The 17,259-nt window shown below is 43.9% G+C and overlaps 1 protein-coding gene across 28 annotated transcripts in view; it reads left to right on the top strand.

Annotated features, from left to right (window-relative positions):
• The window catches only part of MAP2 (microtubule associated protein 2), a 221,824-nt gene that overhangs the window by 85,127 nt on the left and 119,438 nt on the right, over nucleotides 1-17,259 (top strand). For 21 of the 28 annotated variants that reach the window (XM_027752087.2, XM_039381320.1, XM_039381318.1 and 18 more), the window contains one exon: nucleotides 2,528-2,593. The exons of 1 other annotated variant lie outside the window; for it this stretch is intronic. The gene's annotated coding sequence lies outside the window, so the exon portion shown is untranslated. 6 more of the 28 variants (XM_039381300.1, XM_039381296.1, XM_039381298.1 and 3 more) reach the window with 3 other exon arrangements.

Here is a 17,259-nt window from a genome sequence, read left to right as displayed (position 1 = left end):
TTTATCCGTAGGCTCCAGGGTGTAGGACAAAGCCTGGCAATACATATCTGTCCCTTATGAGCCACGTGAGTTCTGTCAGGAACATCCGAGAGAAAATACAGGACAGTTTTCAGGACTTCTTGCTATCCCTCCACCATCCCAACTCCCTGGTGTTGTTTCTGGGGCCTCCCAGAGCTCCTGGCTACTTTGGGGGAAGTGTGGCTGTGAAGGGGAGCTGAAGAAGTGAGGGAGGGACCAAGGCAACGCTGTGAACAAACACCAACTGTTAAATGGTGGAGCTGAGGAAGACGAGGGCAGGATTAGGGTTTCCTTGGTTTCTGCAGGGAATGAGCTCTGCAGTGGGAGGTTTGGCAGCAGCAAGCACCCCTTCTGATGAGTCACAGGACGCTTTTTCAGAGGAAGGGTCTGAGAATTGCACTAGTGCCGCTCTTGCTCGTTTTTTTCTGTTCACTCCGAAGGCCTTTTTGCTGCCATGTGGTACCTGCTGCACTGCTATCCTTGTCCCATACATCCTGTCTTTGGAGCTACCTTCCTCCATTTCCTCGTTCTCCTCTCTGCTGCGGTGGTTTAAAGAGTGGGGAAAAACTTGTCAGGTCAGGATGGAGATGCTTTGTAGTCACCAAGATCTGTTTATAGCAGCGAGGGTGGAAGTTGTGGTTGATACAAAGTTTGATGGATGTGTGAAGTCATCTTGTCATTGTTGTGGGGGAAGACAGTAGGGAATCGATTCCCTTTGCAGCCCTCTACCCCTAAAGCTTTGGGAGAGTGACCCTGGAATTCTTTGAGAAATTTGTTACTCCTTCCTGCAAGCCCCTTGTTCCTTTCAAAGGTAAATGGTGTTCGTTAGACCTCTCCCAAAATTTGTGGTAGGGAGATATTTCATTTTCCTCTCAATATCCTTCCCTCTCAAGTACTCTGCTGACACAGGGACTGAGAAGCACCAGCTGCCAAGTGGATCTAGTTGACTTGTGTGTCCTGACTGCAGGGAAATTTAAGCTTGTCTTCAGTCCTTAAGAGTGTGGTCAGGCTCATTGGTTATTCCTGAATGCTCCTTCACTGGTTATGCTGTTTCATTACAAACTTCCAATGCTCAAAACCAAACCAGTTCATCTTTTAACTTTTACTCACTCTATTAAAAATTTAGTCCTCTACACCTTCTCGGCTGTCCCTCCCCAGTTGTGCTGTCACCTCCCACAACACTGGGTGGTTTCTGAATTCACAGGTCCCTTTTCCTACTGAGATTAATATTGTCCTGGAGGAAGCCTTGAAACAGAGAGATGAGATCAAAGCAGGTACAACAGCTGAATAGTGGCAGTAAAACTGGACCCCTCACAGCAACTCGGTTTTGAGCGGAACTGTGCAGTGAGCCCTGTTCTGCTCCTGTATTAGTCCTGAAGTGTCCCTGCTTGCCCCTACAGTCCTGCAGGACTTCTGCATTTTCCCTGGTTTTATTTCCCCTTGGTGTGAGTAAGCAAATGCAAGGCTCAAATAACAGCATAGTCAAGCTGGTTCCAACATGCGAGCAGAAGCATTAGATAGAAACATAAAGGGGGAGAGCGAATCACCCTCCTAATCCATAATGCAGAAAACGCTAAATCCCTCCAGCCCTCCTTTTCAGCATGGACCATCCATAAAACCTGTCTGGGATTTGGATCACCATCGCGGCGGAACCCGGGTGTGCTGCTGCTTGTGTGCAGTGCGTGCCTGTGTGCCTTTGGCAGCAGCACAAAAGAAACCAGTTGATGATATTCATAGGATTAAAGGCCCGATTCATGGGGACACACTTGGTTGGATGCAATTAAAATGCCTGTCAGGCATTTGATACCAGCAACTCCTTGACAAACTGCTTCAGCAGCCGCGAGGTGCAGCATCCTACTGTAAGTGGATGATGGCGGAGCGGGCTGGTTTGTCATCGTTCTCGAAATTTCTGTGGCCAGAGAACTCCCTCTTCCTCTCCCACTCACCCTCTTTTCCTTTTCACCACTGCGGGGACTTCTGATTTGCAGTTTTCCTTTTCCTGACGTACACACGGTAGATACAAGCTGGTGGCTTGCAGACTGCGTCTGTCTGGAGATAGGCAGCAAGCCGATGGATAACAACACTCCTGGAGAATGATTATGCAGCAGTTATTTAAGGATAGGCTTTTGTGGTATGACACAGCACGTGAGCTGGTAACGATTTTATTTTAAAAATGTCAGCTTTGTTTGCTTGTTGAGAATTTGAAAGAGCTATGCCTTTATGCTGAAGCTTTTTGGATTTAGTCTGCTGTAGATTAAATTCTGTAGTGGTGCACGCTGGATGAATTAAAATGAATAGGTAATAAACTTCTGTGGGTTTGTTTTTAAATATATCGATGCGTACATAATGTGTATTATATGTACACACACCTTCATACACACAGGCTTGTTTATGCATCTGTGTCTTTGTACAATAGAAGAAAAACTTCTTAAAGCTGAAGACTGTTTTTCAGCTAAAATTAAGTGATTTCAGTTTATTTTTTGCCCCTCCCTCTGTTTTTTATTAACAGATTCTTCAGCACATAGTCTTGGACACAACGCGCCAATTGGAATCTGCTTGTTCACCGGCTGCAAAGGTAGGACACCTCTGTTTAATGTGGGAATGAATGTGATACGGGGTGTGGGCTGTGCTTTTTTTATTTTGTTTTTCTTTTCTGATTGAAACAATAGATGTTTTTCTTCATTTTGTCTAGCGGTTTTTTGTGGCAGCTTTGCGGAGATTTTCGAATTGCTTTGGCAGGCACTGTGAAGTTATTTTTGATGTGTATGCGTACGCTCTAGCTAATTAATTAGTCCTTTCGGCTGCAGCTACCACAGGGAGAGATACAAACCCGAGTGCTTGTCTATTGTCTGCTTTACTATAGTGAGAGTGCAGGGCTGTCTCCCATCATACCAGATTTGGGGACGTGATAATATTGATTTTAACATCAGCAAGGACAGGGTTAAACTTGCTGGCTTGCTGAGAGCAGGTACAGTCTATCACAGCTGAAAACATAATGCTGGATTCAGACTGTATCACTTCCATGGGAGAGGGAAACTTCTTTTAACCCATTCACTGCTGCCAAAAACCATGTGTGCTTCAGCTCAGGGCTTTTATGCTTTTATGATTTTTTTTTTTTTCCCAGCAGCCTGGCAGGGCATGGTAGTGCTGGGTGAGCATCTGTCTTATGGCTTTTTGACACACCCCGGCACTTCAGAAGTTATGTCTGTGTATCAAAATGAAGAAAGCAAGCTGGTTTTTTTTGACAGTGTCATTACTAGTTCCCAGGAAAGTTTATTGTCCTCTTCTCTGTAATACCTTCTGGCTTTGGTAGCTTTAACCCTTTGATGCTGTAAAGGAAAGAGGGAGATAAAACCTTGCGGAATAGAAAACATTAAGTGACTTTGTATAGAACTCTCAGATGTGTTCAGGTAGTTAAGGAATACAGATCTCAGTGATTTGCAGTGGGGACTGTGCCCTTAAAAAAAATCTAAGCAGGATTGAAAATCTGCTCCCTCCACCTTGATGGAGAGAGAGAAAGGTATATCCATCTTCAGTTAACTTCTCAGGTGCCAGTTCTCACCTAACACCTACCAAACCAGACTTTATGATGTGTTGTTCTTCCCAGGTGCCCTATAGGTGATCATACTTCTTAGCCCTGCATTTAGACCTGGAGGGAATGTGTGTGTTTGTAGGGCAGCAATCCAAATGCGTGTTTGTCTTTATTCTGAAGTTTCAGGGGGCCTTTTGAAAACTAGAATAAAACAGCTGAGAAATTCTTCAGGAAAGGCAGTTATGTTTCATAAGCCTGGACTCCTGAAATGGCCAGTGTGGGTCCCCAGACAGGCAAAAACCCCAAGTGAGAACCTGGGCATTGGCAAGGATGGGGAGCACTGCTAGCAGGAATGCATCCCTCAGAAAAGAGATGAATATTGCAATACATTGGTAGGGCTGGCTGATAGGTGCTGCTTCCTGGTAGAAAGCATTTGTGAATTTTTCAGGATATTCTCTCCTGGTTTTTTTGTCTTCCTCTTCTACACATCTTTCTCTTGGCCCTTCTTTCTGCCTTGGCAGAAGGCTTCTTTCCTAATAGATTTTACTGGCTAAATGAAATATTTGAAAGGAATGCTCTACTTGTTGGTTTTTCTTGGTTGCTTTAGCTACTGTTTCCTCCTGGTATCAGATATCACTACAGTCATTGAAATAGAAAAATTTGAAGTAGATAGTGTATAAAATGCTTTAATTCCTGAAAAATGCATTCGACAATCTGATTTTAGCTAAGAGCAAGTCCCTTCTCTTCCCTCTACTTTTAATTTCACTTCCATTATCCAAGGGCAACAAGCCAAACTGCAATCTCATTCTGATTTCATTAATGTTTTGCAAACTCTGTCTCAAGGACTAACGTTGTTTGCTGGGCTTGAAGTCAGAATCCAAGGTTTTACTGCAGCATTGGAGAGGGGGAAAGGAGAGAACTCTTGCAAATAGAAATGGTGGTATTGTTAGCAGATGAGTAGAACTGCCTAGTTTTTATAGTATTGGCAGATAATGAGTCCAGTTTGTTGACAGCATGATCCCTTCAGATGAATGGTTTTCATCTGCTATGGAAATGTCTCTTATCTCCTGTGCACAGCATCTTATCAGTCCTCTAGGATCTGTCAAAAACAAAGAAAGGGCATCAACTATTTGTTATTAAATCAGAGTTAGTGGAGACTGTTTTTTTTTTTTTTGTTTTACTACATATACATTTCTTACATTTCTGATTTATCTATCATTTTAACCTCCTCCTTTGATCTGGGTTTTTAAGATTCATGTTACAAATCATTCCTTCAGACTACAGGGAAGAAAATGAGATGTTGTGCTGGCAAAAATAGAAATTATTTCAAGCAATGTAATTTTCTTGAAGAAGAGGTAAGGGGCACTTATGCTGTAAGAAGAGAATTAATTCTAGATTGATAGGACTTGAAAATCCTGTGGCCACAGGGATAGTGTAAGATGGCTTGGAATATCAAAGAAAAACATTTATTTAGCTGATAGAGAAAGGCCTCAGAAGCTGGAGTGTGCAGTGGCAGTGAGGTGTACTGGATTACAGTTTGTGGACTCCAGGGCACGCATCCAGGATGACGTGATCTTTGGCACTCACCTGCAATTAAACATATGACGTGGGCACCAAATGCACCAAAGGCATCCAGAAGAAACGTGTGGTGTCAGTTCATCCCCAGGGTTCTCCTGCAGGGAGCAGCTTCAGAAATGAGTTTGGGCCCCCGGGTCTGCCCCTGTCCCGAGATCCTCATCCATTTTTTTAACTGCACTTGTGATGGCCCTCATGGAGGAGGTAAGGAGGAATTTGGTTTTATGGCTGGTCTAGGCTGGGTTTCAATATTCTCTGTTTGTTTACTAGGGTTAGGGTTACATCACTAGGGTTAATGTTGTCTTATCCTGTGATCACATGAAACAAGTATTGGTTTGAGCATTGGAATTAATGGTGCTGACTTTCCTTTGATTTATGTCTTGTGCTTGATGAAGTGAAGATTTTCTTGCTGTTTTACTGATCAGAAAGACTGTCCCCTAGGCAAACTGTTTGGTGGCAAGTAAGAGTCCTATGTTACAGCTTTTCTTTCAGCTGGGACAGGGCTGGGGTCACTTGCAGGGTCTACCTTTTGTACTTGAATGTCTGTTTTCATGGGACTTGTGGGAAGACAGTTCCCTTTTGTAACAGAGCAGGCTACAGTTGGTCAATGGACTCAACAGTTATTAGCTGTGGAGAACATAATCCACACAAAACTGGCTTTCTGTGAGTAAGGCTGGAAATAATATATCATACCCTGATGGAAGTTCTTTCCATATGGGTTTGCATCTTGTGTCCTCTCCTCCCTTGCCACATTTTCCATTCCTTTTGTGCCAGAGTACCTCTGTTTCTCTATGGCCTTGTGCTGTCAGCTGGGCAGGACACAAGGGTGCTTTAGGGCTGCTCTGGGGTGCTGACTGGCCATGGTGTGCATGTGGTGCCTGTCTGGAAGATCAGACTCAGAAAGTGGTGAGGTTATGGCAGTGCTTTCTTCATTTAAGGGGAGGACTCATTTCAGCTTTGTTTTTCGCTTCTAGGAAGAAAGTAAGTTTCCATCCTTAAATTCTCTGTCAAGCTAGATTTAAATATTAAGAGCTAGGGATAGTTAAACAGCAGAAGTTTGGTTTAGGAACGTTAGGAAGGACCCTCTATAACCTGTCAAGAAAATAATCATCAAAGCACAAGAATCCAATGGAGGATAAACTGGACCAGGAGCTCAGCTGACATGACCTCAACTGGAGGAAGAAGTGAATAGGTGCAGGCCTGTGGTTCCTGTAAACAGCTGTAAACTACCAAGTTAATTTCTAAAAATTTGTGTCCTCCTTCTCTTCCTTATTTTCTTTGTCTCTAAAACATACAAAGAAATACCAATGTATTTCTCAGGAGGAGTATTCATCAGCTTTGCAAAATGATTGAGGTCCTTGGATTTGATTATGAGACTTAGTATGGTATCTTTTGTCTTGGCTGCAGTAACAAAGGTGAATGTGGTATTACTGTAGTAGCAGTACCAGTAAAGGGGTTAAAATACATTTAGTAAAAGACTTGATTTCTCCCAGCTTCACCCATCAACTGAACTCTTTTTTCTTCTTTGCTGTATGTTGTGATCATACAGGTCAGTGGTGATATTTAAGACGTTAATGAATCAATGGCAGACAATTGATCTGTCCCATTTCATACAAAAGGTGCTGTTTCTCGATGGGCACTTAGCTGGCAATCCAAAGCTGGGAAAGGCAGAGACTGTGTTGCCAGCAGCGTGCTAGGAAAAAACCTCTCTAGCAGCAGTGCTGCTGACTCATGGTTTACAATCCTGAAACATTCCCCGAAAGGCTGGAGGTGCAGATTAACTTCCTTTCCCTGTCCTGGTCAGGGGACAATTCATTCCATTATTTGCCACCAAGTGAAGCCTCTAGATAGTTATGCACTGCTGCGTTTCCTCTGATGTTCTGTGGAATGCATTAGCATGGAGCTTGCGAGAAATCATGGGCAATTTATTTTAATACCCCGGGTGTCAGTCGGTGCTAAATCACAGAAGCTATTTATGTTTGTTTTCTGAGTCATCCTGTTTCTTGTGATAAGGTGATTTTTCAGTATGTGTGGTTAGTAAATTGGGTTCACCTCTTCTTTTTCTTACTTGGTGTGTATCTTTTCTCTTAAAAATGCAAATATGTGCCTAAATTGGCTAAAAGAAAATGAGTCACATTTAAGAAAGTGCCTTTCTTTAGGCTTTTCATCATCAAGGGGAAGGGATTCAGGACTGCTAGATACAGGAATAGAGAGCAGTGGGGGAGAAATCAGAGAGATGTGTGTTTCAGTGTCAGTGTAAAACTCCCTGTATCATCCAGTTGTCTGTGTCTCTGTAGTTCCCAAGTTGCTTCCGTCTGTATGGAAGCAGCACTGTGCTGCTGCTGCTCAGCATTGTAGCATTTGATACTGAAAAACTTGATCTTATGGTAGAATTCGTAGCCTGGAGTTTTGTTGGGGAGAGAAAGGTGCATGGGGCAGCTCTGGAGACTTGCATGTGACACATCCTCAAACACCCCTTTCAGATGCAGGAGTTACAGATGTGGAGACAAACTCCCAACACATCTCTGTAATAAGTTCCTTGACAAATCCCTGCTATCTCCCAGTACAGGGCAGCACGGTGCAAGCACAGGTAACGTAGCAGAGAGGAAATTCTGCTGAATTGATGTCTTATTTTTGCTCTGGGGAAAGCACCTAGTTCTTCCTGCTCTGTAGTGCCAGGAACACAGTTCACCTGCCTGTATATCCTCGTGCTGGGCTGTAGTGTTGGTCTGGCAGGAGTGCAAAGGCCAGGGACTGCTGCTCTCTTGCAACTCTATTTTACATCCTCTGTGAGCATCAGGAAGATTTTTATTGGCATTTCCGAGCTGATAGTTTGCAATATAAGATGTCAGTAGAGATGATTCCGAATTTCACAGGGTTAGAAGCCTCTCTTGCCCGTGTGAATTTTCCACTCCCCCCACCCCCAATTTTTTAAAATATTTCAGACTGAGGTATCATAGAGAAAGGGCAGCAGGAGTGAAAAACACAGGGCTGTAAGGATGTGGAGGTTGATAGGGTTCTACCTTTGGGCACTCTAGCCCTAGAAACCAGGCTGCCCTGTCTGGGATTCAGCACCACAGCATCATTCTTCCTTCATATCCAGCCCTGAGCACACTGGGGAGCAAGCTCACTGATAGTTCCAGCTTGCCTTCTTTTCTGTCTGAAAGCAGAGGCATAAAACCCTGAAGTGGGGTCAGAGAAAGGACAAACCCAGTAACATTCAGTAATTTAGGACAGAACTATCTGCTTTAGGATTTCCATAGTTGCAGCAGTTTAACTGAAGTCTGTTTCAAGAGCTGATTCACTTGCATTGATCCAAACCCCTTCTCAGCACATCTTAATGTGATTGTGGTGGCCTGGCTGGCTGGTGGATTGGCATTAGGGTCCTCCATGCTGACAATAGGGTATAAACCCAGCTTATGATGAATCAGGATGGCTGATACCTGTGTTGATAAACTGATATTGTGTGAACTTATTATTGCTGCAGTTCAAGTGTAGGCCAGCAAATCTGTGTTGCCAGGCCTCGTTCTAGAGCTACAGTGGAGTGTAATCCTATCGCTTGTGGAGGTGCTCAGCTGCTCTCAGGATCAGCTGTCCAGTGAGGACAGACCTGTGACCCAATGATGTTCTGCTCTGGTGACTTCCCCAGACCTGTGGCAAAGTCAAGTGTAGCCTGACTGTTGATCTTGCGTCTTTCTAAAATTTATAGGAATTTTGAAACACAAGGACTTAATTTTTAAGTGAAACGAGGTGCAGTTGAATGTGCCATGCAGTGAGTTTCTCACTCATAATACATGCTCTGCTGGAGTCATTGTGCAGCTCCTACACTGTATGCTCTCAATCTTTAAAGGACAAGACAACAGTTGGGTAATCTCTTCTTGGGTTTAGCAACATGATGATAAAACTGAAGGAGCATTAGAAGCCAAAGAATGAGTCAAGATGGCATTGATAGGGTGTTTTTTTTTTATAGTCATAATAAGATAGATGTTAAAGAAACAAGTTGGGATGCTCAGTAATGTGCTGAGTGCCTTCAGAGAAAATAGAAAGCCAAGATATAAAACTCTGATTCCCCCCCCCACCCCATAGTCCTATGCATATACAAAAGGGACCCCTGTCTCTTTTCAAAACCCACTGGGATCCACAGAGGTTTGTGCTCTTGGCACCTTGTGCTGTGGGCTCACAGTACTCAGAGCTGCTGTTGATGTCCCCCTGAGCAGGACCTTAGTTCTCCTTGGATGGATGTGCATTGCCTAAGGTCCTCTTCCGTGGAAAGTTGCCTCAAAGTATGGCTGCAGTACAGCTAGGCATATTAATAATCATTAAAATAAGAATTGATGCCATTACTTGTAGTGTTGGTGTTGTGTAATGAGTGATAAGAACAGCAGATCTTGTAAGGGAAGAGTGAGGCACAGGCAGAACTGCTCCCTGCAGGAACCTCCCCTGCGATGGACATGTTTAGATGCCCTTGGGTATCTAAACGAATGTGCTTACTCTTAGGTTTGTGATATTTAGTGTCCATTAGTAAAAATGTCTTTCAGCAAATACTTGTGGAAGTAATTATGCAGTGGTAAATTCAGGACTGATGTATACAGCTACTAAAAGTAATTTTACAGTTGTGTAGCCAGCCAGCATGTGTAAAAACTTTAGATACAAATGTGTGCATTACTCACAAGCAGGAGACTTGAGCACTTTAGTGATTAATTATAGAACAGAAGGGAAATGGTGCTCCGTGGTACAAGTAACACATCCATGCAGTTCGTGGTTGGCAAACCGAGAATAACTCCCTGACAGAACTCACTAAAGAAATTTGAAAAAAGAAAAAACAAAAAAAACCAAACCACCGACAAACCCAAAAGAAAACCAACCAAAGAAAAAACCCACCAAAGGACAGAAGTTCTCTGTGACTGCCTGAGACTGTCATTCTGAATGGCTGAACATCTCCCTGGTTCCCAGCCATTCTGCTGGGTGCCCTTAGAGTTGTGTTTGCCAAGGCCTGCAGTGGGCAGGTGGGTGTAAGAGCAGGGTAGTCAGAGATTTTGATCTTCACAGACCTGTCAGGTCGATGCTGTGGGATGACCCTCAGTACTTGGGACTGGCCAGGAGGATTCTTGGGGAGTGTTTGAGTGAAGGTACTGTTGTTGTGGTGTAGTCCTGTTGTTTTCAGTGTTGTTGTCAGGTAACTCTCACTTCAGAGTGATATGCAGATTGAGCAAAGCTTAGACCTGATCATTTCTGTGTGCTGTCCTTTCTCATTTCTGTACTTCTGCAGGAAATAAAATGTGTTCAGTCTTTACACTGGAGAGTGGAGAAAAGCAGTGAGGCATAAGGGGGTACAGTCAAATCATTGCATCTGTGTCCACATGTTCACCTACATTTTGCATTTTCTGGAGCTCTCGTTACTACGAGTAGCCCTTGTAATAACACTGTCTTGACCTATAAAAATTCCTTTCTGCAGTATCCAAACGGGCAGGAGAAATACCTAAACAAAGTCTTCTATCCAATATCAGTGAACAAGTGCTGGAGTTAGAAATATTTTTATGAGGTGTGTTGGAATTAAGTTATGTGGAAAAACTAACGAATTTGGCCTGTGTATGTATGTGTGAATAATCATATATAATACAGAAAAGTAGACTTCAAATCCATGATCTTACAAGGGGAAGAAGGGAGAGTACCTTCTGTCACTCACCCAGAATTTCACTCAGTTTATAAAACCCCGGTGTTTGGTATGTTTTGGGGTTGGGTTTTTTGGGGGCTTTTTTTAAAGCTTTCTACATCTGTCAAAAGGGAGATAACTATTTCTATCTTGTCAGGCAGAAAGGCTATTTAGATGTTCTAAAATAGTGTTACTGAGTATTCTAAACTCAGTATTATAATTTTAAAAATACTCTTACTGGACCTAATGCAGCATCTATGGAATTGACTGTTGACTAGAAAAGCCTTAGACTAGGCTTGCAGTGAAGGATAGTCCCAGGTGTGAATCTCTCCACTGGGAGTTCTGTTTTGAATAGTTTACTGAATATAATGAGAGGCCCAAACTGTTCATGTGCATTCTGTCAAAAAAAGAAAAGTTACCACCTTTGGATTCATGTTATGGTGCTAGTATGCTTCCTTACAGTTCTACTCCCTTTCTTCTTAAAACAAGGAAAAGAAATAGTTGCATAATAAACTGTGTCATGGGAAAGAAAGTCATATGTCATGACAAAGCTTAAAAAGGCTTTTGAGGATTTACAGCCACTGAGTGTTTAAGAGAACTGAGCTCATTTTCATTTCCCAGCGATGCTGGCTGCAGAGATCATCAGGAGTCAGGTATCTATAAAGTTGAAGTAGTGCAGGATGTCAGACAGGTGGGAAGCAGGTCCCTCAGCCCCTGGAAGGAGCGGTAGCTGCTGGCCCTGCCTGAAGTGCTGCCTCAGCCAGGCTGTGGTGGACGGGTCAGCTGGTAGCAGGAAGGCGGTGGCACTCCATCTGTGCAGGTTTGCCGCAGGAAGGTTAAGCCTATGGATTGAAGTAATCCTTGCAATATTAAAAGCCCCAGTCTTGCAGTGTCTGTGGGGGAAGGGCCCGTCAGACTTCACAGAAACGTGCTGAGATGGTCTGTCTGGCCAGCCCCTCCGATGCCTCTCCTACAGCTTTTCCACTTGTCTCTGGCTGCTGGTTTGTCAGGCTCATCAGCACCTTTTGCTTTTGGTAAAATGCTCCCCATGGCAGAAACTGGCCTTGGATCTGAGCCCCTTGGCTGCTTAGTGGAATTAAATCTTTCACCTATCCTTCATTCAAAATTCACTGCAGCCTGCCTGCTCCAGCCACCCTGACTGACACTGAGGTTTTCTGGTCTTTTTTCACTGTATCAGTCACTGATTCTGTCTGTACAGATAGTCTGTAGCTCTGAAATGGGCATCACTCATGAGCCCTCTGCCGTCCATGGCAGCCTGTCTCAGAAACCCGAGGCAGCGCTGGGCTCTCCAGGCTGGCTGCCACGTTCCCAACACGGTATTCCTCTGCCTTTCCCAAAGCTGTACTGCTTTGTCCCTGGGTCTGGTGCACATATTTTCAAGGCACAGAGGCACAGCTTATCGCTGCTGGGCAGGAGCATCTGTCCTGGGCTCTGCTTTTGCAGTGCTTGACAGGGAACGGGCGGATTTCTAAATGAGGGCATGGAAGGACAGAACGTGACCTCTGCACCTGTTCCAGGTTAGAGGGCTCCATGGGATGGGAGCCAGTCTTTGAATCAGCACATGTCTAGAGCCAGGGTGGGCGTAGGCAGACTACTTATCTGGTTAAATAGACTTGATGGCTATTGTGTGGCTGCCATCTGTCCTCCTTCACACAGGATAACTTTGTTTTATTATTAATATCTTTAACCATCTCTTACTAGGTCTCTAAACTGCTGGTCAGCCTGCATTCATTGTTGGATAAAGGAACTGCCACTTTTCTTAACAGAAAATAATCTTACTACAATAGTGGTAAATGAGCCTTCCCCCACCCCCCACCCTTTTTGACTTGAGTGCCTTTCTGCACAAGAAACATGATTGATAGCAGGGGCCTCACTGCAGCATTTATCACCCTGATTAATCGCAGCGCTCTAATAGGGCACTTTGCTTCAAACTGAAGACAGTAGCTGTATGAACAATAGCCAGAGCATTAAGCATTGAAAGCCAAAATACATGTTATTGTTTATATTAGGAGGAGGAAAAATAGCCTGGTTTTAGGGAGAACAAATGTTGGGTGTAGAAGATGCTTTAGGGAACTCCAAAAAAACTGCTATCTGGAGTTGAGTTTGAAGGCGTTTTCTAGTGGGCTAACAGTAATAAAAATGTAATGGCAGATGTATAACTTGCTGTAGATACTGTTTGTTGTGTCAGTTTGTATCCCAGTCAGTCTACTTACCTGCTGTCAGGAGAAGGCACTGATTCGTACACCGATGGTTGGTTCCACTGTCTGCATGGCAGTGTTGAGCAGACTGAAGGTCTTTGCATCTCTGGACCGAGTCCAAGTCCAGTTACAGCAGCTGCAGGAGATCTGCAGCACTGCATGAGAGTGGGAATAGGAGTCAGCCTGCAGTTCATATTTTGTTGATCTGTTCTATCCAGGTGTTCTCAACACCAACAAGACTTTTTTAAAAGTCTGCAAGCATTGAAGTGTCAATTGACAATCTTCCCTTCGACAAATTGTCATGAGAGTTCTATTATGTGCAAGAAAGAGGGAATATTCTGGAAGATTTCTGAAAGTGTTTGTTGTCCCAGACAGCGGTTAAGCCCAGGCAAGTTCAGGGCTCCCCTGTTGCTGTTGGAGGGGTCATCCTGCTGCTGTGCTCCTGAGAACTGCAGGTAGCCCTCTAGCAGAGACTAGAGATGACTGAATTACCCTCTGGTGCTTAACCCTGCCTGTTGCTTGTCACTGCACATCTGTGAATTAAAAACTGAATGGAGCCTTAGCTCACTCTATAGCAAAGTGTCTAAATAAGCACTGCATAAATTATTAATATATCCTAAAGGAGGTGTTATGATGCTGAACCTGGGCTGATGAGTCAGTGATGGTGGTAGTCAGGAATATCAGCAAGCTGAACAGTGTGACCACGAGTGTTTCATTTTGGGTGCACATGGTCACAACTACAGCGTGTCACGGGTCCCTTGCAGGAAGGTGGCTTTTTGGAGGGGAGGTATCTATCTGCAAAACTGCAGGAGCGAGTGCTCGGAAAAAACCATCTAATCAACCAAAAAGAAAGATGTCAGAGGAGGGAGGGGAAGAGAAAGTTGCTCTTCTGTTTAGAATTCCTTTTGAGATTGGCCACCAGTGTGGCTTTGGTATTGTTCTGTTGCAATGAGTAAGAATGTGTAGAAAACGAACCTTCATTCCTCCTGCCTTTACCATCCTGAGCACCACTTGCATTTAGGGTGGGAAGAGGAAGGAGTGTGGGACTGCTGCATTCTCGCTCAAGTAAAGCTAAGGCGGTCGGGCCATTGTAAAGGAAAATGTGAGTAATTGTAGATGATTAGGTACACCGAATAAAACAGTTTGAGAGTTGGGAAACTGGTGTGGGAACACTGAGACACAACATGATTGCATGTATGAAAGTACATTCAGAGTTACCAAGTACACTTCTTTTAAGTTCAAACCAATGGGACAATTGCTACCCTTAAAGGTTAAAAAAGTACGGATTCGAAAAAATAAACACCTTCAGGTTAAAGCCTTATTTTCCACCCTCCAGCACATTGTACTGTATATGAAAAATGTTGGGAAGACAGCTGTTCCCAGGGCTTGCAGCATGTCTGTCTCAGTACTGCTGTGGGAGCCTGCTGGCACATCTCCTAGGTGCCTGCAGAAATGGGTGCTCGGAGTTCATCCCGCAGCAGTTGAGTGTTTGCTGACTACTGTTCAGGTCGCGTTGCCTTTAGGATTTTCCCCACTTTAGTGTTTCAGGTTTGCTTTTTGTCTTTTTAGGCTCCAGTCATGCAAGTGGTGATCCTTGCAAGTCTCAGTGATTTCATCCTGCTTACCCAGTATCCGTTGAAGTTTCTGGGAAGGGGGAGAGAAGGGGACTGGAGATGAAGCAGCAGTCCATAAATTTTAAGTATCTTGTGTGATGGGCAACTCTGCAGTGCTTAAGAGTTCTCTAGATGCTGTTACACAGAATTGCTTGCATGAAGGCAGTTTTGTCTTAGATCTTTGATTGCTATGTAACTGCTCTCACACCTGACTACATTACTTTTCCTTACCTAGAAAATGTGTGAAAACCCCCAAATCTGGAGGCTGTGAGGTAGCTACCTAAAATATATGCCTGTACATATCCTATATTCACTTGCAGCTGGAGTGACCTGGTCGGTCACTTGCCAGGAGTGGATCTAGATCTTGCAAAAGGATTGCAATCCTCCCAGGGGATTCATAGGCTGAAGGGATTGCTGTGAGAATGTGCTGTGGGTCTGTGCAAAGAGCTAAGTGACAGTGCTTTGGTTTTTGCAGCAAACAAAACCCTGCAGTCTGTAGCCTGGCAGGGCAGTACCCCAGCAATTGCTCCTATAAGCAGAAATGGCAAATGCTTTTATTGTGATATTTAAAACACCAGAAATGAGCATTTTAACTGCTTAAAAATCATCATATGCAAAACTTGCTATCAGGGTAAAAGGTTCATTGTACAGCTTATGTTATATGAAATTCCTGTGGGCACCCTAGTCCCATTCGATTATGCCAAGACAGTTATCAGAGGAGCTGGATTTAGTTGTTTCCTGGCGTAATACGTACCCTGTTGTTGATACTGAAGGCCAGAAAAAGAGAAATACTCCTGGACTCAAGGCAACGAAATCCCTATTACTTTTTTCTGCACTTCCTCAGAGAGCTGAGACCTTAACAACTGATCTCGTCGCTTTAATACTTAGCTTCATCTTCCTGCTGATTGTCCTCTTTCTTGAATCATCTAATCTTGCTGTGGCATGGAGTGGATTTGTGTGTGTGTTTGTGTGCAGACTGTTCCTGTAGGCTTGTCTGCAAGCAAAACCTGTACCATTTGACCCATACATGTATTAAGGGGATATGGATAATTAAACAAATGTGCACTTCCTTTGTTATATGTTCAAGAAACGCTGACATTTCCTTCATTCTGGGATCGTGTCCCTCTTCAGCCTGTCTGCCTCTTAGGTCTGTAGAGATTTTGATGTTAGTGGGACCTATTTGGTGTCATACCACTGGGATGCAACGGTCTACGCGGTCTCAGCTTTGACATGTGAGTTCCCTTTTGGGCGAGAACGCACTCCCTGGGGGAGGGATATGAGCTGGAAGTGATGTCCACAGCAGCAAATACTCAGCTACAACTGCCTCTGTGTGTGACTGCATCCAAGAGGGAAACGGATGCTTCCTCTGGGAACATACCCACATTGCCAGTGTGTCTCTTCAGTGGTAGCTGTCATTGCACTGTGCACCACACCTGTAAAATCAGCTTATGATGGACTCCTGAAACCACCTCTTGGGTCCTGGACACTCCTGATGTGACAGACTGATCCTTCTGACCACCCAAGTGAAAACTTCCATCAGCTTCAGTGGGCTTTGGGTTGGGCCCCTAAGGAGCTGCTTTGATCAGTGAAAAGTACACTGGGCTAATTTAGATACTGTCATGAGAAGGGCTGCTCTTGCTGAGGTTTGCGGGTGAGGACGGAGGCTCTTTCTGTTCCCTTCCACTGCTGAGGGAAGGAGAGGTAGCCTGTCTGCAGGGTGTAAGGCAGCTCAGCCCGGGAGCTGGGGGGGAAGGCGTGTCAGATGGCAGCTCAAACAACATGCAGAGTGACTTAGACAAACTGGAGCTGAGATGGCATGACTTACTTGGCTTAGAACATCACCTACACAGCAGTTGGTCTTGGTCGGGGAGAAGACAGAGTAAACATGCGTTTTTTAACAGGTGACCTGTAAGATAAAGATGAGGAAAGTTAATTGGAATTGTCACTGCAGAGTCTTTTGCCAGGGGCTGGCGTTATGCTGAAAAGTGACATTAATAATGTTGGCAGGATGGGACAATTTATTGTTTAATATTAACTACTAAAATTCACCTTATACTTATTCACTTACATTGAGGTGGGGGAGGTTTGACTTGCTTAAGTTCCCAAATTGCTATTTCCTCTAAAATGCTCATGACTGCTATGGATAGTACTTTGATAAAATCTTTACGTCTGGAAAACTCAACTTTTTGCTGGATGCCTCTATTTCTTGGTTGTTCATCTTCAAAAGAGTAAACTGGTATAATGACATCCCATTCGTTGCTGGATAAGGTGTAGTTGGGGTGTGAATGTGAGGGTGTTTAGGTGTGTGCTATGCTTATGCAAATGAAGGTATTTTAATTTATATATCTACATCATAATGAGCACTTAAACAGTAATTGCATGGACTTAGCTGAATGTTTAAAGGTAAGGATGGTGGGGGGAAAATACCAAAAAAACTGTTCAAAATAAACAGTTACTTACTAGAGGTTTAATAACAACACACACTGCGATGTGGGCTCAACCTTAAAAATTAAATTTACACTGAAATGCTTTCCTTCCTCTATTCAAGCAGATTTGTGTGGTTTTATCGACTGGTTGCAAACAGTACATTAAAGCATATGCTGTCAAAATTAGGGCACTGTATCCTACAGTGTAGTTCCTTTCTCCATG

Source organism: Pipra filicauda, unplaced genomic scaffold (assembly GCF_003945595.2).
Source record: "Pipra filicauda isolate LSUMZ 115617 unplaced genomic scaffold, ASM394559v2 scaffold21_size4447388_pilon, whole genome shotgun sequence".
Lineage (NCBI taxonomy): Eukaryota > Metazoa > Chordata > Aves > Passeriformes > Pipridae > Pipra > Pipra filicauda.
Note: the sequence above shows the minus strand (reverse complement) of the source record. Positions and strands in the feature narration are given on the sequence as shown.